This window comes from Meleagris gallopavo, chromosome 4 (genome assembly GCF_000146605.3).
Source record: "Meleagris gallopavo isolate NT-WF06-2002-E0010 breed Aviagen turkey brand Nicholas breeding stock chromosome 4, Turkey_5.1, whole genome shotgun sequence".
NCBI lineage: Eukaryota > Metazoa > Chordata > Aves > Galliformes > Phasianidae > Meleagris > Meleagris gallopavo.
Genome location: NC_015014.2, coordinates 67228020 through 67251521, shown reverse-complemented (window position 1 = coordinate 67251521; position 23502 = coordinate 67228020). Strand labels below are relative to the sequence as shown.

Here is a 23502-nt window from a genome sequence, read left to right as displayed (position 1 = left end):
TTACAGAGTATTTCATAATCACTTCATATCACCCATAGTAGTAAAACTAATATTTTTACATCTCTTAACACAGTGCAAAACAAGTATTATTAATTTTTTTTTGCTAGGTTTGTTTTCTCCATCCACTTATCTCACACCACAAAGGAAGCTACTAGAGTAAACATGAAGGGAAAAAAAGAATCACAGCATTTATTTACTGATTTCTTTTCTCTATCATTTCCTTTTATCTAGGAGATGCTTTTATAGTTTAGTATCTGCTTTGTTTTTACTTAGCTTTTAATGAAAGATTGTTGCAATGAGTAGTACTCTTCGGGTATGCCTGAATTAAAGATATGTTGAGGCATATTTACCTTTTGAATTTGACTTGATTAACGCTAACTATAGATTAAGGAGCTATAAGTTGTTTCAACACTACACTGCTTTACTCTTCACACACAAGATTTACACTTCAAATAGATTTGCTTAACTACATATTTGAACTTTTGTTTGATTATCTGTACTTCAAGTAGCAGTAAACTGATCTCAAGCTCTCAAGTCAAATCACATTTAAATTTCCCATAGAAATATGATCTGTGAACCTGAAGCCTCCCCTCTGTTTAAAAAGGCATACAGAAAGTAAAGACACAAAGTGTTATTTAGGGAGCCTAAGATTACTTCCCCAAGACTTTTTGTATCTGTTGAAAAAAAAAAAAAAATGAACAATATAAAATCAAAGGTATTCTCCTTCCTCCCCTTTCTTTATGGCTAAAAGTAATATTAAAAAAGGCTTTACAGTACCCCTGATCATAGGACTACAACAGCATTACACACAAATTGCAAGACATAACAGAGAATTTAGAATATTTAAAACAATAACAGATAACTACATTGTTTCACCTATTTGTTGGGCACATCTAGCCCATCTGAAGCCAAAGCTGCATGCGAGCACCTGAACAAAAAGAGCAAACCAAGCATTAACAACCAGGGCTTACCAACAAACTAAAAATCTTCAAATGTGCAAGAACAAAAGCAGTGCACAAGCAATACAATACAAACAAAATTCAAGCCAAGTGACTGAACTTAAATACAGTTTGTAAGCTGAAGGGAACTTGTAAATAGCTGGAGATCCCAGGTGAGGCTGCTAAGGGCAATTAGAGCTTGTAGGTGTACTCAGGGTCTTGGCAACACTGTTTAATGATATCAGTAGAAGGGGCTTATCTTTTAGGAAGGGGCTGATGTAATGTATGGCTTTTTCTGATTTAGTTTCATTTAGGTGCTGAAACAATTTCAGAGTAGCATTAAAATCAATGGTAAGATTTTAGAATTATTGCCTTTTTTTGTAATGGTGTTTCAAGTAGTAGTGTAGGGTCTCACCTTTATTGTAGGCATTCTTAATCACTACCCTTTCTTTTTCAGAATTATTCTGTACTTGAATACATTTAATCTTTCAACTCACAGCCTAGTTTTCTTGGGAAGGTGAGAAATGCAATCTATAATTGTCAGTAGATAGACATTTCTAAACTGCAAGTAGCTTGGGGTAATGATGTGCCTTCCTCTAGGGAAAGCCTGCTGTAGCTGCTGTATGAATGACTGGTATGAGGTGAGCAGAAGTAGATCCCTGGCTGTGTCCACCAGTTTCTTTTGGGACTTCATGGAGACAACAGATTCAGAAAAAGAGGGTTGCAAACAAGTGGTAGAAGTAGAAAGCTTAGTAATTTACGTTCTTCATCTTTAAGGCTGCAGGTGCTATTCCTCATATGTTTTACTTTTGTGCAAATGGCTCAGTGAAGATCTGTATCTAAGTGCTATATCAGTTTATCTAAAGAGTCATCTGAGCATCTTTTATGTCAATTGTGACGATATCAGGATTTAAAACTTGAGAGTAGTCTCTCTGAAAGGTGGATCTAAGCTCCCTGTCATAAAATTTAAAAGGACTGTGCTTAGTGTACAAGTCTCCATCTGCATTAATTCCTTGGGTTATGTATTTAAATTAGATTTAGCTAAATACAACTTCATGTAAAGTTCTATCTGCTTTAGATAGTGTCTGTCAGTTCCGCTGGTTTTAACTGATACGAGTAGGGCTTATCTGTGATGTTAAGGATACAGTTCTCTAAGCTTTTTAGTCTAGGACCTTGGGCATTTGAAGATGCAGAGGATTCTGTACTGCTTTGCAAGGAATTAAGGTATGAACATTGCTTAACATCTTTATTATTTCTAAAAAGGCTAATTGAAGGAGGTGATCCTTGTTGCTTGTTTCTCTGTTCTCTATTGCTCTGTTTCTGTTAAATCATTCTATTTATTCTACTAAATAATATAGCACTAAAAACACTTATTATTCTAAATTATTTTCAAGGCAAATTCTCATCCATTGTAATAGTGTAAATCCCTGTTAGAAGCAAGTTAAATTCTCAGCTTACCTAATTGAAACCAGAAGGCTTTATACTGGTACTGTGAGGAACAAGGGACTTTTAGGTGCTCTGTACAGAGGGGTATGTTTGCTAAATGTGACAAGGAAAGATGTAATGTTATAAAGCTCCAATTTCGTGGGTTTTTTTAAGATTATCCATGACAAATTGTGTATCTGCTTAACTTTTTCACAATTGCTGTTTATATATTTTGCTCTCCGAAATGGGTACGGCTGAGTGCCAGTGTGGTAGTTTTGACCATTTACATTGTGCTTGTTAGCCTGCTTCCCAGGGGTACAATCTTCTGGAGAAAGGCTGAGATTAATCCTTCCCAGAAAGCAGCAGGCTAAAATTAGAGGAGGAGATTTGTGGGATGTAGAGTCAGGCATGTGAACAGCAAGACATACTTAAACTATAGCACAGAAAAGATCAGAAAATGCTGAGAACGTTGGAATTGACACATAAATAGACCTTGTGTAAAAATTGAAAATAGTTTTTCATACTGACCAGAGGTGACTTTTATTGCAATTTTTGAAACCATTGAAAAGAGTTTGGACTGAGATCAAGTGTAAATGAAAAACAATGCATCTGCAAGGCCAAGGAGGAATTCATGCTTTTTATTTTTGTTCTGCCTTCTCTTGTTTCTTCCACTTCTTTTTTTGTGCTCCCAAAATCTATTTAATTTTTATTTTTCTATTTCTCTATTGTGGTTTTGTTATATGTTCTAGAAGAAATTCTCTGGTTAATTTTACATTAAGGTCTTGGCAGTCCAATGATTCAATGACATTAAAAATTCCAGTTTGGCCTTGTAGATTCACTGCAAGGGATCAGCATCTGTATCTTGTTAGAAAATTTTAGAAATAGTGGCTGTGTGGGATAAATCTGACTTGGAATTGAAACAGGTAAAATAACTATCTATTCTGTAACACATATTCAGTAACTGTTCTTCACAGGGAAAAAAAATCCCCGTCTCTTAGATATTAGTCTTTTTTACTTACCTTGGGAAATTGATTATCTCTTAGATTGGCTTGCTAATGTCTCCTGTCCTAAGGATATGAGTGTTTTGGAATAGTACTCAATAGTGGAGAAATGAGAACTTGTACACTTTCTTGTGGGCGTCTTGTATCACCCTCAGGGGTTTTACTGGATGGCATTTATACAGGAAATAAAGTAGAACAAACATACCAACAACACAAAACTCACATTTTGCCTGTTCTATCTGCTTTTGTTTTTCCTGCTTTCTGTTTTTTTCCTTTGGGTACAGGAGTTCTCTACTTACAAAAAACAAATTCAATTTAACTCCAAGAAATGCTTTTGTAGATGGAAGACATGATTTGAAGAAGAAATAATTTTTATGTAAAGAGGAACTTAACATCAGAAATTCAAAATTGAAAATGAAACTCATGAGGTATAGGAGGCCATCAAAAGCAGGACAGCTGCTTATTTTGCTGTTTTGTATTCTTTCTTTCAATTCTTTGTCATTAACAGATAATATATATGTATTTACTCAGCACGTCAGCATTTTGGTCACGTTGCAATACAATCTTTACCTCCCAAAATTAGAACAAACTTCTTTAGCTACATCCAAACTGAAAGTGAAATTCCATCACTGTGTAATTCTGTCCCTCCCTTTCTGTGTCTGTTTATAAATGATAGATAAATATTTATTTCTTCCCTCCTTCTGCTGGCATTGTGAACTTTTCTTCCTTCTCTGTACAATACTGTCCCTGAGGAAAGGATTAATTGTACAGTCTGACTATTGCAAGATATTATGCTACATTCTTCAGAACTGCACTGACATAAAGATGAGCAGGTACAAAATAAAGGCCATGAACTTTGAGGAGCACAGGAAAATATCAGTTTTGTTGTAGGCAAGATATGTTTGGTCATTGTCATGGATGTACATGGTGTTAACTGTATGTATGCGTACAGTCACTGACTCTCAGTTGCTGGAAGAGTTTTAATCTGTGTTCCTTAAATCTGTCAGAGGAAGAAGATGTTAGCTCAACTTTTCAAAGCAATATCTGGACTGGTAGACTCATTTATGCAACATTACACTTCTGAAATCTCCTTTATCACACCCTCTCTCAGGAGATGTTATGTATCCTTCTATACGGTACTTTTGTTTTTCTCTCAGAAAACCTAGTTGTTAGTTCTTCAAAGAGTATATGTCTGCTTTCAGGTTAAAAAAAAAAAAAATCATGCTGGCTACACTTTTTAAAAAGATAGTAGACTGATTCTTTGTTCTCTCAAGATTCCGACTTGTTTAACTACTTGCCTTAAGTGGCTCCTGTGTACTTTTACAGCTCCTGAATGCCCAAGAAGTGGAACTCCTTCATTCCTCCCAGAGTATCTCATATCTACACCTTCTGTACTCAATTTATTGTCATTCAAAGAAGCAGATTATAGTTCTCTTCTTTTTTCCTTTGAGATATGCAGTATTATTGCTGTTGTGCTTCAGAACTTGCAATATTATCCATCTACAATGTAGTTTGTCTTACTGTCAAGAGAAATATAAATATTGTTCTGAATTTTCATTTGTTTCAAGCTTAGAGATGGTGCAAATCAAGCGTAATCATACATAAGATGTAAAGCAATATCCATAGATATATGCTAAATTATGTACTGTGTTTCATTCACAAGGTGATAGAAAAAAGAGAAAAGTGAAAATAAAGTGAAATTCTGTCTGAATTATTGCTGTCTTATCATATCCTTTTTCTTATCTTGATATTTTAACAAAATATCTTTGCTTAATCCAAGTGGAAGTGCTTGAATTCACGTTGTCATGAAATGTAGTGCAGGAGGAATTACAGTAAAGCCTATCAATTCCCTAAATCTTCTAGATCAGATAAAAGGAAATATCATTATGATTGATGATTAAGTGAAAGATTTATTTTTCCTCTTGTTTTTATGACAAAATTGAAGAGGAAAAACACTTAAATTCCTGATCTTATAGGGTGAAATAGTATGATCCTTTGTAAGTGGCAAATTGCAGAAATAAATGGAAGTACAGGAAGTAGGTTTTGTGTCATCTCAATTCAGACATTCAAATTGAGATGTCTGGAAGTAACCTAGTTAATTTCATAGTCAATGGAGAGAAATAGACACTTTTTAGAAGTTTCAGGGTGCCCTTCTCTTCTGGAAAATTTACAGTGTTAGAAAGACCTTGTTTTCATGCAGTTTGCCTTCTATGCAGGCTAATGCATGACGGGAGATCATGTCTTGGAGGCAGGATGCTGATCTCACTTTGGAGGTATTAAAAGGATAGAATCATTGAAAGAAGGAATCTTAAGTGAACTGCCTTTTCACAGAAAGCCTGAAAAATTCTTTTCAAACCCATTCATAATTTCAGATAGCATCCAACTCAAATGAAGAATGGTAATTAATCTAATATTACTGTTTAGTAATACTTCAGCAAGAAGATGAGTGTAGAATAAGCTGAAATATTCTTGTTTTTTCTTGCTATTATTTTGATCAGAACCATGAGCACTTGGAACACTATCCTGAAAATCCCACCAATTCTTCCCTCCCATTCTCCAATTTGTTTCTCATCAGTCTGAATTATAAGACAACTATTTAAATGAAGATAAATTAATTATAAGTTAAGTAATGCAAGTGTACTTGAACTCAGAAGATTCATAGTGATGTTTTGTCTTTTAAGCCTCATTCAGTAGTAGCTGACAAGTGTGCAGGCTGTAATTGCAGCAGTGATCACAGCCAGATTACAAAGGTGTGTTGGGTGCGAAATTGCACTCAATGTACAGAATCACTTTTCATAGTTGACAGTCCACTGAATTAGTTATGTAATACTCTTTGATCATTATTATAAAAATTACTGATCTTACAAATAGTCTTCAGATTCACTGAAAATTATAGCTGTAGCTACATCTTTTGATATCTTTTTGAATTAGGTGACCTTTATATGTGATCACTCCAGATGAATTTTCAGGTCATTATCCATGACAGTGGTGTTTCTCTGACCTTATTAAATTTCTCTATATTAGCGAGGGTAACTAAAGTGTTTACTTCTGTATTTAAAGTCCTTCTCTGGCTGTTCTACATAGGAGTCTTAGTTTTCTGCTGATAACAGATTTAAACTCTCAAAGTTGTGAATTTTTGATGTTGTTCTTCTGGTCAGAATTGTCAGAAAATGACCACCTACCAACTGTGATATTGTTATCAAAACATTTCACAGCTGTGGACAGTTTATCACATCTTTGTTTTATAGAACCTAGACAAAATATTGTCAGTCTGAAGAATATTCACATGGACAGATATTTGTCCTAGGTATAGGATATAGAAGCTTTGTGAAGAACAAATATTTATATTCAATAGTCAATTCTTCTAAAGTGTGGTTGCTATTTGACTACTTCTGTATTTCCCCTTCTTTTTCTACTCATTCTTATTGAGTAAAATTAATGAAGTCAATTAAATGTTGATTATAACTGACTTGTGATGAGTTGGACCTTCAATTCAGATGGCACTAAAAGTTTATAAGTGATATTTCCTGTTAGGGATAAGAACCAGGTATGTAGTTTGGACACAGTTCAAGAGACAAAGACATTCAAATCTGTAGGCTTAGTTTGTTTGTCTATCATCATTCTAAATTTAGAGATGTCTCTCTAAAACATATTTTCTCTTTTGTAAATTGCATCCAATTTTTGTCCCCCTCTATTCTCTTCCTGTACAATTAACTGTATTTTAATCTAGTTGTGTATTGCATTCTTCTCTGAACAGGGACCATCATTTATTATAGTCATTTTCTGCAGCGTCTGTAAATTAGATAATTATTCTTACTAAGCTTTCTGAAGGAAAGAATCAAGTCGGTTTTTTTGCTCAGCAATGTGTGCACTGTGATTAATTCAACAGTGTCCAAATAATTATCTCTTTTTAGTGTTTTGAGGCAGTAGAACAATGGCTAAAACAAACACTATCTTATTTTCCCAGGAAGGCATTACACAGATGTAGTCAAAAATCTGTTTTCCTGCTAGGTTTTGTCATCTAAGTAGACTCTGGGTGCAAGTCAAAGGAGGAAGATCCCTAACCCAGGATCCCAATTCTCTGAAAAACTTTGGAGTTAGTGAACTGAGACCTGACACTGATTCATAAGCTATTAGAAATCGTAAAATTAGATTTTGCTACATAAACTGAATTGCTGTTGGTGATTCCACTCTCTAGATGAGAAGACGTTATTCATAACCAGCAGTTATTTCTAGTCTGATGTAAAACTTCATTTTGGGATAAATCATGTATATTTCCTGAATTCCTTGTTTTCTGTGTCAGCAATTCCTTGCATGAGTAGTTCCAGCAATATTTTTTTTAGCGTCTCCCTCATGGAAAAAAAAAAAACTTCAACTTTTTTTCTATATGGATAATGAATATCCTATCCATGCGTTTTCATTTGCTTATTTTGCTATTTCTCTTTTTTTAAAGTGGACAGTAGTACCACTGTAATAATTTTGAGTATGGAAGCTGTTGCCCTCAGATTAAGCATGACTTCAGATTTCATTTCCCATTTCTTGTGTAGTCCATGTCTTTCTAATATCTCACAAAATCAGTTAAGAATATCAGAGTTTGTTTAGGATTGTGAAAGTGTATTATATGATACAGACTTAGAATGATTGTCTAGAGATAAAACTGCTTTCTGTAACCATCCAACATCTTGGGACATCTTTTCCCAGATATTTCTTACTGTGTTGATCTCCATTGGGAATGATGTCTTGGGAAATTTGACCTTATTACAGTCCCATAAAACTATGTCCAACAAGATTGCAGATCAAAGATTAATACCTGTATTTCTGATGGACTGTTTTTCAAGCTTTTGGAAAATCCAAACAGTACTTTTTAACAGTCCTATTTGGAGTCTCTGGAAACCATCTTAATGTTGAAGAAGGATAGGTATAATTTGGCATCATTGCATTTTTGAAAACACCTATATGCACAGGAAAAAATTGTTTTAGTGGGCATAATAGGACTAGAGGCAATGGTGTCAAGTTGTGCCAGGGGAGGTTCAGGTTAGATATCAGAAACATATTTTCTCCAAAGAGTGGTCAGGTGCTGCAGTGTTCTGCCCACGGAGGTGGTGAATCTGTTGTCCTGGAAAAGTTCAAGAAGCATTTAGTTGTTGTACTAAGTGATATGGTTTACTAGGGAAATATTGTTGGTAGATGGACGGTTGGACAAGATGACTGTGGGGGTCTTTTCCAGCTTGGGTGATTCTAGGCTTCTATGATTCTTGATAAGCCAGTACAACTGCTGAGATTCCAAATGACAAATAAGATATGCTCTCAAAAATATAATTTCTCTTATGACTTTTGGTCCAAGAAAAGTATTTTATTATCCTGAAGACTTATAAAGAAAAGCAAATCCATAAGGCCTGCATAAATTCATATGCTGCCTTGCTAACAGATGATGATGCAACAGGATCTCAAAACAGATGCTTGACTATTTTTAGGGAATGAGAGCTTGGTTTGACTCCTAATTTACTTTTAGTACTATATGGAACTTTTATTTTGAAAACAATAGTTTTCTTTTTATTCCTTGCTGTTTTAGCTTGGTGGAGAGGCTGAATAGGAGGTAATTTATTCTGTGGAGGTTGGAATCCACTGAACAGCTCAGACCAGTGCCTAATTGTGTCGAAAAGCATCAGTATGTTTCTTTTGCAGAAGCCTAATTAACAAGCTATGAGGACCCTATATTGGACGATTATAGTGAATGCTTCTGGCCTTAATCCTTTAAGAGTATGAGAATGCAGCAAACTCTAACAACTCTTAATCTTGCTGCCAAGTTACTTTTACCTCTCATTAAATATCATCTATGGTTTACTAATTCAGGTGCTTTAAACAACCATGATTGCACGGAAAATTTTATAGTCTTTTTTTCTTGCCTAGAAAAATGTGATGTTATTTATGAGTCAAAGTATACTGCATTTAATTGTCACAGAGTTTGATCTGTTTGGCAGGATTACTGGATTTTACTGATTTATCTGTTTGGTTTTTTTTGCTCCTGTCATATAGCGTCCTTTACTTACTGATGAGCTAATAGGTTTGTTTTTGTTTGCTTGTTTTTTCCTCATTAGTAAACAGCTGCAGATTCTCTTAATTTGCTTAAGCCATATGCTTTTCAGGGGTCTTGGCCATTCATCTAAGAAGATGAGAGGCATGACACACAGTAGGCTATGCAGAGCTTACCTCGTGCAATTCCAAGTGTACCAAATATAATGGAGACCTCTTATAACTACTCCTATTAATTTTGTTGTATGCAAAGTCTATCAACAACTGAATCAGAAGTTGCTGATCAGCAATGTATGGCTGACAAAGCCTATCAAATATTTTGACTTTTAAATGCAGATTTTATGATACCACCAATTGCATTGTGTTTTTTTGTTTTTGTTTTTTAAAGTTCTTCCAAATTTAAAAACATTCAAAATAAAGATCCTTCTGGAAAAGCCTCATGTATTTAGTAAAACAAAGTACTACAGAAATGCAGAGCAACATAAATTATAGAAAAGGAAATATCAAATTCCATAGAATTGACTCTAAAATACTATAGAATTTAGTAGAAGGTGAAAGTCTCTCTAAAATTGCTTTTTTAACTATCCTATAAATTGTTAAAATGAGGAATCATTGTCTATTAAACTCGTTAAGGAGGCTGTGAGTGTCTAGCACTATATTCAGTTTCAAAGGAGCAATCCCTCTTTTGCAGTCTTTCTCACACAGATTCACTGACATCAGTGAGTTTGTTCACAAAATGCAAAATGAGCTGCACATCATGCCACTTGATGGAAATTTATGTAACATAAGGCATTCTCTTAATTTATAGTGCCAACCATTCTCAGTGCAAATTTTGATATTGCTAGGGCAAAATCTATGTTATCTTGGTTGGCGGCTAACACAGCCTGTACAGCTGAGTTTGTGTCAAGCACTAAAGAAATAGGTTTAGAGTTGATTTAATTACTTTAACAGTGCAACAAAAAGTAGTCCAAGGGAGCAATATGTCCAATTGTTCACCAAACTGCTGGAGGTATTTGTACCTGTAAACTTCAAAATGCTGCAGAGGGACCCCTCCAGCCAAGAGCTGGGATCTTCCTTGTTCACATATAATCACCTAAAATGAGGATCATAGAATCCTGAAGTTTGAACAGACCACTAAAATCATTTAGGGACATGGTTTAGATCAGTCAACAGTAGGACTAAGTCCCACACATTTTTTTCTTCAGCATCTCTAGGAACAGTAACTCCAGTACTTCCCTGGTTAGCCTGTTCCAATGCCTCACAACTCTTTCAGAGAAGAAATGTTTCCTATTATTCTACCTCAAGCCTTCAAATAAGGGCAGGTATAGCTATAATCATTCCTGTTCATAATGATGGGGCAAGAAGATTTTATCATAGAATCACAGAACCAGTTGAGTTGGAAGGGAGCATTAAAGGCCATCTAGTTCAACTCTCTGCAATGAACAGGGACATCTACAGCTCCATCAGGTGCTCAGAGCCCTGTCCAGCCTGACCATGAATATGAGAAAGAAAGTCCTAGCCAATTGCCCTCCTTGCTACTTACTTCACTATGAAGTAATGTACTTTACATTAGAATTGTTAATGGAGGACTAAATGGAGGCCTTTTGTTTTCCATTTTGACCTATGATTAGTTTTGAATCCGAGTGATATACAATAATAATCTCATTTCCTTAAGCTATGACAGGTATTTCAATTGCATTTCCTGAGATCAACAGCATCCTGACTTATTTAAATCTTATTTGTAATGATGCTTTTTATCCCACCTTCTTTCTACCGCTCTCCTTCAAATTCTGATCCAAACCCTTTATTCATCAGGGCTGGATTACTGTTAATTTCCCTTCTTATTTTGAATGGAAGGTTAGTACAGAAACAATACTTGTTTTTCTTTCCACTTGGGTAACTAACTTTCTTCTCCTCTAAGCAAGAATACAGTGCACATTTGATTTTAAAGCACTCATGTGGGCTCTTTCCATTCCTTTCTTTTTAGTCTCTCTATAAATAACAGTACTCCTGCAAGCCTTATGTTTTGCAGAAGGTGAAAGCAAGAAAACAGGTATAACCAGCAATCTCTGTGTTCTAACACAAAGAATAGAAATTACTTTGAGATTACATTGTAATTTCAGGCTCAAAAAATGAAATCAATTTCATCCAGAAAGAAAGGGGGAAAAACGGAGAAGAAAAAGAACTGCTATTCAAAATGTTTTCTTTCTGTCTTCTTTGGCTGTAGTTACTTCTCTCAGTTTGGGCTTGATGGCAAGTTAAAGTGAAGTTTTAATATTGAAATGAGGAAAGTACAAGCTATTTATCTGAAATAAGTTGTATTTAAAAGGGAGCTGTCATCTTTCTTCCCCCTTACCTTCATGCCTTCCCATGTTCCTGTGAGCCTCTGGATAAATCAGACAGAAGAAATTATATGCTAGGAACAGATTTTCACTAATGATGTTGCTTATGGTGGTAACTGGCATTAAATAAAGGTATTTTGAAAGATTGCCACAGAATGGGCATAGTTTATTACTTTGCTCACTGTTACTGATCTTTTGTATGCTCTTAAATTACCTCAATTATGAAGTAAAGCACATAAACTTAACCTCCATTCACCAAAGTGTCTTAATATATTTATTTTCTCCACATGGGGCTGTATTCATTATGCTACCTAAAGAAATGATGGAGAAACTTTCTACTTCCTAGCAAGGGTCAATTTGAAATAGCACAGTGCCCCACCTAAGTATCATGTGTGCATTACTGCAGTCTGTGTGCTGCCAGATGAGTGCAATGTAATGAAGCCATCAGCACTCAGCAGCCATTGTGTTGGGTGTCACCAGGCAATCCACTGCTGATTCTCTTCTTCCTGCTTCATGAAGATAATTGGGATTCTGGTATTTAAAAACTATGGTATGAGTACTGTTAAACTGTTTCAAAGAATTTTCATTGTGCACAACCAAAAATAAAAACAACCACAAAACAAATCTTCCAAACAAAAGTAATGCTTCAAATTTCACCCATTTGTGATAAAGATAATATCAGATATACATTTTTTTTTCAAATCTTTCCTTATTACAACAGCACATAGTGTTGTGTTTATCTTGCTTTAATTTAAAGGAAAATAAAATTTGTCTATGAACAGCAATTCTATAGACATTCTAAGCTGACCTTATTATTTCAAATAAGAATGAGTAAAGCATTTTAAGGCTATCAGATTGGCATTAATAAAATCCATTCAGCTGACTGAAAACAAACAAACAAACAACAACAAAAAAAAACCCACACCAAAACAAAATAGTTGAAAATAGTTAAAGGCAGTGAAAGCATTTAGAGTATATTTGCTTTCTTTTTCACGTTTTTAACAAAGTTAAAATATCCCATTTTTTTGCTTAAGAATGTTTGCTGTTATAAAATGGCAAACAAGGTAAAATGAAAACATGGTAGCAGTATTAAAATACGTAGAAATATTGCAGTACACTGGGAAATGAACTATTGACCACAGAATTTAAGGCCATCAATTTTTAATCCATCTGTGAAGATTGATGATGAACTGTAGGAAAACCCTTCTCATGATAGAGATCATGAGGTAGCTTATAGATAATTTGAAGCCAATGCATACTTTTCATCACTGTAAATATTTAAGGACAGTGTCAGAAAGGGTGAAGTTTTAATTGACCTGGGTTTAGTCACAGACCTGGTAAGTAACCACCTGATGCTGCTTTCAATCTTTTTTTAATTGAACTACTTTGCTCAATTCTTGTGTACGGGTGACTATGGATTTCATCAATTAATTAGCATGACAGGCCCAACAAAAGGTACCTCAAGTACAGCTGGTCTGTCTCAGAAGTGGTCTACAGTACTCTTTTTGGTTTTATGTCATTGAAGATAATTAATTCCCTGGGAATTATTTTCTTAAATAGAGCAGATGAAATGAAGACATGAGACCCTATTTATTCCTGACAATGGAAAACTCCTTTTGACAAGCTCAGAGGCAAACACTGATGCTGCCAATACCTAAATTTAGCTGAAATGTATCCTTCTCTTATTCTGCCTAAATTTGAGGCTTTTCGCTAAGTTTGCTTAAAGATTATCTAACACACATGAGAAATGCAAAGCTCTTCCCAATATGAAATGCTGGACATTCTCTTTACTAATAATACTGTGTGAGTAGTGTGGCTATCTGTAAAAATGATAGGTTTGATTGGATTCTCACCTCTTTTCTGGAAGATTTTAAAATGTAGCTCAGTCTCTTCTCAGCAAAGAACTCTACTCACTAGAAAGCAGAATAAACTTCCTCCACAACACAAATTTCAAGCCCTGTGAAGTCTGTACCTTTTAGTAAGTGTCAGATATGTAAGTATATACAGTTGGATCTTGTGTTGAGGGACATGCTTTAATGGGTACTATTGGTGATAGGTGGATGGTTGGACTGGATGATCTTGAAGGTCTTTTCCAACCTTGGTGATTCTGTGATTTTGTGAGATTCTGCTATATCATGAATTTTCTGAAAATCCTGCCTCATGTCTTTAAGGTTTTTAAGAAGAACACTAAGCAAACAAAAACAACAACAAAACACTGAACAAAAGATAAAAAAATAATCAAAATAATTAACGTATCTTTATGCTTCCTGGAATGACACTAAGATCAATTGTTTTGCTCTACTATTTACTTTTAATAAAGCCACATTTGTTTATTTTGGGTCTAATTGGGAGGGGTTTGAATGTTTCCTTAATTAGCTAATAACATGCATTCATAACAGTTTGTGTGATTTTAATTTGACTTTAATTGTCTGTATAGTGCCCTGGATCACTTGGCAAGATCTACAAACATAACTCATTATATTGTTGTCATGATTTTGTAATTTTTCATTTTCCTTTTAGAAATGCAATATTAGTATATTTCAAGGAATGAACTGTGAGGACAATGGATGGTGCATCTATTTAACTAGCTGCCCAGAAAGAGAGCAATCCCCTAGAAAATTGCCCCACTTTGATTTTTTTTTATTTTTTTTCTCTAGAGACTTCAGTGGATGCTTATCAGAGGTAGTAACAATATTTACCAACACACAGTTGTCTTTTAAAATCACCTTATGCTCTTCAGAGAAATCCTCAAACATATGCTGCAGTGATTACTTAGATGCCACTATTTGTTGCTAATTTGAATTGTTTGATTGTTTTCTTGTGCTGCTGTTCTTCTCTGTTCTATCCAGTTCTGTTCAGGTTACATCTGTTCTGCATCTGCAGCCACTTTAACTAGTTTGAATGAGTGAAATAGCATAGATAATGTATGAGTGTAGCCAAGCTGAAACCACTTACTGAATTTTCTATCTGTTTGCTCAGTTTCCTGGGTGAGTTTTGAAGACAAAGCTAATTGCACACAGTTCAAGCTAGGCTGATATTTATGTCCAAGATGGCTCATTTTCAGGTTTTGCTTTGATTTCATTGCATGTAATGAAGTTCAGTTTGCATCTTCAGGTATAGAGAACTATTATGTTTATTATGATTATTATGATCTTTTTCGTTGTTGTTTCATTGCGTTTATTATGTTTTATTATTATATACCATTATTATGTTTATTGCGTACTATTATGTATTAATAACTTGGAACTGAAATTAATACTTTCAAGCAGTATCAGAATGCATCTAGTAAATAATGCATTTTGTAAACCTTGAAGGTTAATTAATGGGAGCTGGTGTAGGTGGACATAGTTATTACTTTTTTCTCTGTACCATACCTAAACAAAGTTGTTTTTTCTGAACTAATTTTAGACCTCCCATAAACGCAGTAGAAAACTGGGACACTACAATAGACAGCCAAGTTTGTGATTCAGGTGAGTTTTGCTTTGCAATTCTACATTTATTTAAATACAGCCTTTGGTAGTGAAACAGAGAAATACTAAACATAGATACCTTCAGACAACAGGCATATTGAGAAAGTCCTTATTTACAAAACTCCAGGACATCCTACAGTTAGTGGACAAGATATGCACATTAATGATTTCTATATTGAATACTAAATTCTAAATTTGACTTCTAAAATGCATCACATTAAAGGAGCTCCTTTTTTTTCTATACCAGCATAAACTAACGTTTGAATATAAAATTTTTCTGATACATAGAATGAGTCTTAGCATGCCCTTCCTCCCCCCTCAAGCCTCCCTCCCCCAAAAAAAGCTTTTCTAAAGCAGAATCCTGTTTGCAATAGTGTCTAGAAAGTAGTGTTTGATAAGAGCAATAGAAAAGGACAAGTACGCACTAAATGTTCTACGAGTGTCCTTCCAGCCTTATGTTCTTACATAGAAAACACCTCTAGCTTTTCACTTAAGAATTTTCAAGGTACTTCTCTTCCATGAACTATTTCTAGACTCTAGACGTAAATGTTTATGTTTATGTTCCACAGAAACCTCAGTTTGCTACCAAAAAAAGAAAAAAGAAGTTCTGCAGGAATTTTTAAATGCTTCTTCCATAAAATGGATTGTGTTGTATCAGTGTATTAGTTAGGTTCCTTTTTTTTAAAGTCACATTTATTCACTTTGGAAAAAAATCCTCTAAAAACATGAGTGTTTTCTCCTGCTTTTAGTGAGCGTCAACAGCTTTAACTGTTCTTTTGGTACAATGAGAAGGGAGTGTACAAAGATGTGTGTTTTGCTACCAACGTGATACTGGGAGTGTATAAACTAATAAAGGTAAGAAATACATAGAGCATAAGTGGGTATTTCTATATACCCATAATTTACATTAGTTATCTGTTGAGTATTCAATAAAATTGCATCCATTTAACCAAAAAGATCTTTTCTCTAATAAAAATAGCCTCCATGATTTTCTTTGCTGCAGCGTTAACTACATGTGATTCAGCAGATTTGGAGCCAGGTTACATCACTTAGCATCTGTGTCTGTATCTCACTGGCAAGGTCAATTTGTTTCTGCAAATAGATTTTCCTCTATTGCAAGGGGCAATCAGTTCATGAATTCCCAGTGGTTTGGTTCTTCTTGCTCTCCATTCTTTCTGACACAATTGCAATTGGGGATGCTATTAAGCATTTTAAAGTTAACCTGGTGTGTGCTGCTAGCAGCACTCAATTTTTATCCATCTTTTAGGTTCTTTGGAGCTGAAGTATTTGTTATATCAGATTGTCTACTTGGTGTTGAGCCCTTGGATGAGTTACAGCCTTTATTACTGCAGAGAGTTAATGAAGGAAAGGCTGAATAATATTTAAGCCAGCTTGAGAATATTCACATGTAGATGTTACAGCTGTGAGATGGTTATCTTCACTGCAGTTCAAGTCCTCTATCCATTTATTTTGGAGGAGCTCAAGATTGACTGCCATTTCTTCTTTGTACTGCTGCTTGCTTCTTTTCTGTTCTGAGTTCTTCCTGAAGCAGACATCACTCCTGTACTCATCAAGATGGTGCCATTCAAGAATTATCTGCTTTTTATCTTCTCTGATTGTTATAACTGTAGATTGACTGTTTTAACATGTTCAGACAGTATCAACCTAACAACCATGGTACTAAATTAGTTATTTCATGGTTTCAGCACTGTTGTATTGAACAGGAGTTTGCTAGTAGTCTGTATTAGGAGATATATTGCTTATTTTATCTCAGCTCTGTGGCTTCACAAAGAATATAACTTTGAAAAGTGACAACACTGAAAGATGAGACTACCTTTGGGTTTATTTACACAGTGCAGCAAAATGGAAGGTGAAAGTCCCCAAGCTAATGCCAAAACCCTTATCCATTAATTCCTTCTTTCCTTCCAGCGTTCTTACCTAACTGCTTTGGGGAAAAAAAAGCAATTGCTATTTCCTTATATCTTACACATCAGTATTGTGTGCAATATATGTCAGCCTCTTGTGCAGGTGGTGTTTTGGGATTTTGTAAATGACAAAGAAATCAAACATTTTAAACAAAAAATTCTCTCTACTGACATTGACTTTGTATTAACATTTTTTTTCTGTACTCTTAATATTGAAGCAGAAGTGCTAAATTGTGTGCTTCAGAGTATTATTTTCTGTGACAGACACTAGTAATTACAAAAGGAGTTTAAAAAGTCTAGTCTAGTTTACTGGTTCAGTGTTTGCTCATTTTTCCCTCCCGTGAAGTGCATAATGTACATATTAAAAAAACTATTTTTAAAAAGTAATAATTTAGTATTGCAGCTTTCAAAAAACTATCTAGGACAGGTCTATCATGCCAAAGTAATGAATAGATTCCTTTTTTTTGAAACGGAACAATGTAAGTCAGTACCATCCCAAATTAAAAATAGTATGTTTAGCAGGAATATTTCACAAAAACAGACATCTGAGTTTTAAGAAACAAAGGAGAAAAGCTAGGTAACATTAATTGAATTCAGTGCCATTTGCTTTATCCTTTTTTAAAGTTTATTCAAAATGAATTTGTATAAAAATAGATTATTTCATATATATTTATAGGAATTGCTCTTCACTCTTTTTCCTCCAAGGAAATAAATAGAAGGTATGTTTTTAGAAAAGCAATATTTGCAATCACTGAACCGTAGGGATTGGAAAGGACCCCTGGAGCTACTTGAGTCTAACCCCCCAAAGCAAGTTCCCTACAGTAGATTACACAGGAAAGCATCCAGGCAGATTTTGAATATCTCCAGATAAGGATACTCTGCAACCTCTCTGGGCAGCCTGTTCCAGTTCTCTGTAATCCTCAAAGCAAGGAAGTTCATATGGAAGTTTGTGACTGTTCTCCCTTGACCTTTTGCTGAACACCATCGAAAAGAGGCTGGCTTGTAAAATATTAACTTGAAATCAGAATTGAGTTCTATGAAACAAGTACTTGGTATTTAATCTTCTTCTTTGCATCCTGCCTTCCTAACACAACTTCACTGACTTCAGTGAAACTACATCAAATTATAACAGTTGGCTCCAGGCAGCTGAACATAAAGTCCTTTCATAGTAGGACAATGGAAGCTCTTCCTTTCCAAAACATCAAACATCCAGTAAAACACAAGGAATAAATCTCCCACTGCTTGGGTCCCATAACTCAGAGTGACAACTCAGGTCAAGAAACAGCTCGGTTGCATTAATGCAACAGTAATAAATCTTTTGAGAATGAAGAGCTAGGCTATTCAGTATAGAGGGAAAAAATCTTACAGATCTGTGCAGAGCTAGCTCAGGTCTGCCAGGGTCAGCTTTAGGTGGAGTTAACAAATCTCTTCTAATCCTGAGAGAATGGTGTAGAGACATCCAAGATTAGGTCTGGAAACAATAAGGCCATTTCTACAACTGAGCTAATAAGCTTTGCCAGATTTCGGTTATCTTCCCTGCATCTGCAATGTTTTGTTAGTGCCAGCCGGATAACCCACCCATGGCTAACAGAAACTTGACAGCACTTGCTTCTTCTCAGAGCTTACTTTAACCTTCTTGTCTCTTGGCAGTGATCAGAACAGACATAATAAGAAAAACCAAGAGCATATGGATAGGAGGTAATGCATTTAATTGGGAGCTTGCATGCAGCTCCAAAAAATTAATTAAAATCCTGCTAATTCTGCAATAAAAATCCCTGCTACAAGGTAAAGAATTGAGGCAAGAATATAGGAAGTTTAAGGTAGGATAGCAATGGAAATGTTTCTGTCATTCTTCTCTTTTGAAAATGGGCTCCTTTGTCCTGAGTATCTCTGTGTAATTTCTGTGAAATCCCTTGAGCAGTTTTTTGATCACAGAAGTAAATATTTTTGTTTATTCACTCATCTTGACCCCAAAATGAATTTTTAATTTTAACATTCATGGAAGGTAGATGGTGTCTCTCTCTTTACATCCCTTCAAAATGAGGAATGTAGGGAGTAAGAATGAAGACACTATTCAAATAGTATGTTTACGCTATTTGTATGTTCAAATAAGCAAAAAGCCTTGGGACAACCTTGTACAGTGTGGAAACCTCCATCTAAATTCATTTTATCAGTTATTCTTCTGGAAAGTCACAGTCTACCACATTTCGTGAATTTCCAAATAGATCCAAGAAAAAGAACAAATTTGGTAGGTAGTATTGCCAATGTGGAATGCAGAATTTAGATTTACATCAATTGAAGTCTTCTGGGTAGATGAACTTTGTAAAGCTTCTTTTCTATGAGGGGTTTGTGTTTTGGCTACTTCTTTATTTCCTCAGGGCTTGAAAATCTCTGCCAAGTAAATTTTCAAAAGTTTTAAAAATAAAATTTTGTCAAAAGGTTTACAAACACAAATCCTCTCCAGATTTCATATTCCAGACCTATAGATTATGAGAAATCTATAAAGTGAGAACATTTTTCATTAACTATTAGCATTTCTCTTTCTGTTTTGCTACTGATCTTTCTTATAGTTGTGTACCCTGGAGTGGGTAAGAATATGGTCAGGGGACCTCTGAAAGACCTGCTTGGAACTCCTGAAGATATTTCCTTCCCTAGATGTCTGCTCCTCCCCTCTACTGCAGGCTGCTGCTTGCCAAGCAGAGAAGGCCTCTGTGTGTGACTCAGAGCAAAGTCAAGCAAGTTCAGTTTAAATTCAACATCATCCTAGTCCTTTAATCTATGTCAGTAGTCTTCACTAAAACAATGCAAAATGCATATGTTTTTGTTAAAGGAGCTGTTTCTGTGAAGGCTGGAACAACAAAAACAGGAGAGGTAGTGGAGAATAAAGTAAGTAATGCATGGAAGTCTGGCAAGTCTTTCTGCTTTGCATGATTCTCATAATGTCAGACTCCTTTCAGCATGTCCATAGTTCATTAAGTTGTCACAGCATACTCAGTCTCCTACCTTGCTAAGGAACAAAGATTATTTCATCCTTTTCCTCACAGGTCACAATACAAGTGCTATAATATTTGGAGTTTCCCTAGTCCTATTTTTTTCTGAGCATCCCTGTCTGAAAAGTTTTGTTCATGGAAAACTGCAAATTGTGGTGAAGCTCAGATAACGGAAATCATGAACCAGTCTCTAGCACGGATTTTTAACAGAGGTACAGATCTCAATCCTGTTACCAACAGGATGTCTCAGAGCATTATTTAACATGATGATGTATGGACTAATGTGTGTTGTAATGGGAGCCCAGGTGGTTAGTTTTAAAAAAAAAACAATAGATTGGAAAGAAGTTCCTGGGCTGACTAAAGGTATGCCCATTTAAGTATGGCCTTAACCCACACACTGTGATGAAGACTTCAAGATCACGCCTCCAGAACTTTCTGTTTTGTCATCTCCACTCCAAATTTTTCTTGACTAAGTAAATGACAGGATCAAAAACCTCTTTACTATGTGTCACAGCCACCCTGGATTTCAGAAACTGAAAAATGCTGAAGTCACAAGGAGAAGAAATATATAGGAAATACAGAGATGAAATGGATAATGAATATAAGGCATTGAAAGAATCTGTAACGTCCCTTATGGATGAAGGAAAATCTGATTTAAAATTGAACACTGGCTAAAAACATTGCACTTTCCTGATGTGGATCCTGCATTTTTCCTTATCATATTTTCACCAATCTGTAGTATTCCTGAAATTCTCTCTTATCCATCAATTTATCCTGCTTTGGATTTCATTTGCATATCCTTTCATTACTGATCCTGTCACTTTGCTTTCAATCTGTATTCTCATTGTTCTGAGGAAAGTATTTATATTCTAGCCCTTGGTTTCACTTCAGTCCATGACTTATTTCTGAATTAGTTACAATCCTAGACACATTACTCAGTCTACTTCTTTCTTTTCTCAGCATCTTCTCTCTTTATCAGAATTCATCCTCCCACTTAGTTTTCTACCATGTAGTTCAAGAATGGCTGTTCTTCACTTGCAGTACACCATCAAAAAATGGGTAATAACATTTTTTTTCTTCCTCAGATATTATTAACTGTTTAATGTTTTGTTCCATGAATTCTTTCTGAATTAGACACTGCTAGTGCATTAACAAAATACTGTAGATAATTATGAGACTAGGCTGGTATCAGTCAGCTATACCTTCAATAGTTCTTCTTGCTGTTGCTCAAAATATATGCAGAAATGTGTTTCAAGGATATATGCTGGGTAGTTATTCCACTGATTCTGCACCTCAGCAACAGATACTGGTTTACTAAGTTATTCTGATAAATGTGGGCAAACGATTTTATTTCACCTACTCTATTTTGTTAAGACAGACCGAAAAGAATATGGGATAAACTGTATTCAGGTAGCACTAATGGATGTAAGTAGAGAGTCAAAACAACATATTTTTCACATTTTCTTGAAAGAACACTCCTGAAATGAGACTTGAAAGATTATTGCAAGATCAGATTCAACATCTGATCATATTTAAAGCGGAGACAATTAAGAATGACATACTGAGATTAATAAGCATTAGAACAGTCCTAAAGAAGACAAAATTAGGAATGATTTTAATACTGCATTTTGTAGCAATTGGCATGTAATCAGATTTTGTTTTGTGTGTTTCCCTTTACCTGACCTTTGCATCTGTTTTTCAAGACATTGTTTACATGGTCTGCATTATGCTGTCTGGCTTTATAAATGGATCTGTGTGGTAAACTATCAGGTTGTTGCAATGTTTCTTTTTCCCCCTGAAATCTAGACAAATTATGCCCAATGCTTTCACCTTCAATGGGTTCAATGAAATCAATTCAGTTATATTGGTAATGTACTTTACAACACTCAAGGAGCCATCTAGGCCTGAATTTTAATGAAACCAACACACTGTGCACAGGCTGCTGCATGAGTAGTAATAACACTTTGCACTTATATAATAATTCTATTTACTAGGCAAGATACAAATGAAAAGCTCAGAACATAATACAAAAAATAAAAATAAAAGAAGTCAAGATATCTTTTCAAGCACCACTGCACCTAAAAATACAATGAGCTGTAATGCTTTGTGTTTTTTTCCCTCCCCAGACCCTCTTAATTAGGAAGCTCCAATAAGTTCAGTTTATCAGTACTGAAAGTAGCTCACTGAAAGCATGATAATGTATAATCAAGAGAATGTCTAGATACACTCTGCACTGTTGTGCGCTCTGAATAGCACATGAAAGAAAGGAAATTTGGAATTATTAGCCAGCCAGAAATGAAAATTTGAAATCTAGAGCCTTTTCTTAGTACCTGTGATAATACAGAAGCAATAGTTCCTGTTTGGTCTTTCAAGCATGATTCCTTTGCCTCCTGTTCTTTATTCTGACTCCAAGAATGCTGGAATTAAGCAGGATTCACCCAGTGTCAGCAGATCTCATTTTAGAGTCATAGAATCATAGAATCACAAGGTTGGAATGGACCTGCAAGATGATTTTGTCCAACTGTCCTCCTATCACCACTACTACCACTAAGCTACTAAACCATGTCTCATAGCACCTCATCTGTGATGGAATCCTTTCCCTTCAAAATTCCATCTATCTTAAGACATTATATGTTATTTTCTTTAATTTCTTCCTTTCAGGTAGAATTTGAGTGGATCATACTTTTTTTTTTTCCCAAAGTTTACTCAAAAACATGCCTACTCAGGGCTGGCTCAAAAAAGCCTAAGCCTATTTATCAGTTCCAATAGTCCCCATCCCTGCAGGATGATCAGGGATTTGGTCACAGGACCTCTGGCCTGCTCCATAAATGATGCAGTTCTTTTTTTAGCCAGCATAGCAAATTCTTCTGGTGGCTGCTAACAGCTAAGGTCACAGATCACACTGCTTAGAGAATCATGGAATGAATTATCCACTGCAATCTACCCAGCAGATTTGTCTTCTCTCAAGATGTGGACATTTCAGTGTAAGTCACCTCCTGTAAATATTCTGCAACTGTATCTAAGGAAACACTACCAAATAAACAGTAATTCTAAAGAACATTTCATTCTAATTTCCTAATTTAATGAGGTTTCCACACACCAACATTTCCCATGATACGAAATTCTGAGTGAGTTTTACAGATTTTGATCTTGAAAACAGCACCACAATATCAATGTCTGCATTGTTTTCCTTCTGTTGGTGATCTTAGTGCTCTGATTCTATTCCCACTCTCACTAGAGCGAATACAGAGTGAATTTATGTGAATTGTCATAATTTCAGTTGAATGAATCTATTTTATATGTTTATATATACATATAAATTATACATGTATATATATACATACACATTGTTTATATATATATTTTTATATATATTAT

The 23502-nt window shown here is 35.1% G+C and overlaps 1 long non-coding RNA gene across 1 annotated transcript; it reads left to right on the top strand.

Annotated features, from left to right (window-relative positions):
• Positions 1–1454: 1454 nt before the first annotated feature.
• LOC116216629 lies at positions 1455–16056 on the top strand. Its single transcript, XR_004159771.1, has 3 exons — positions 1455–2162; positions 15148–15209; positions 15959–16056. It is a non-coding gene; the product is annotated as an uncharacterized LOC116216629 (long non-coding RNA).
• The last annotated feature ends 7446 nt before the right edge of the window (positions 16057–23502 follow it).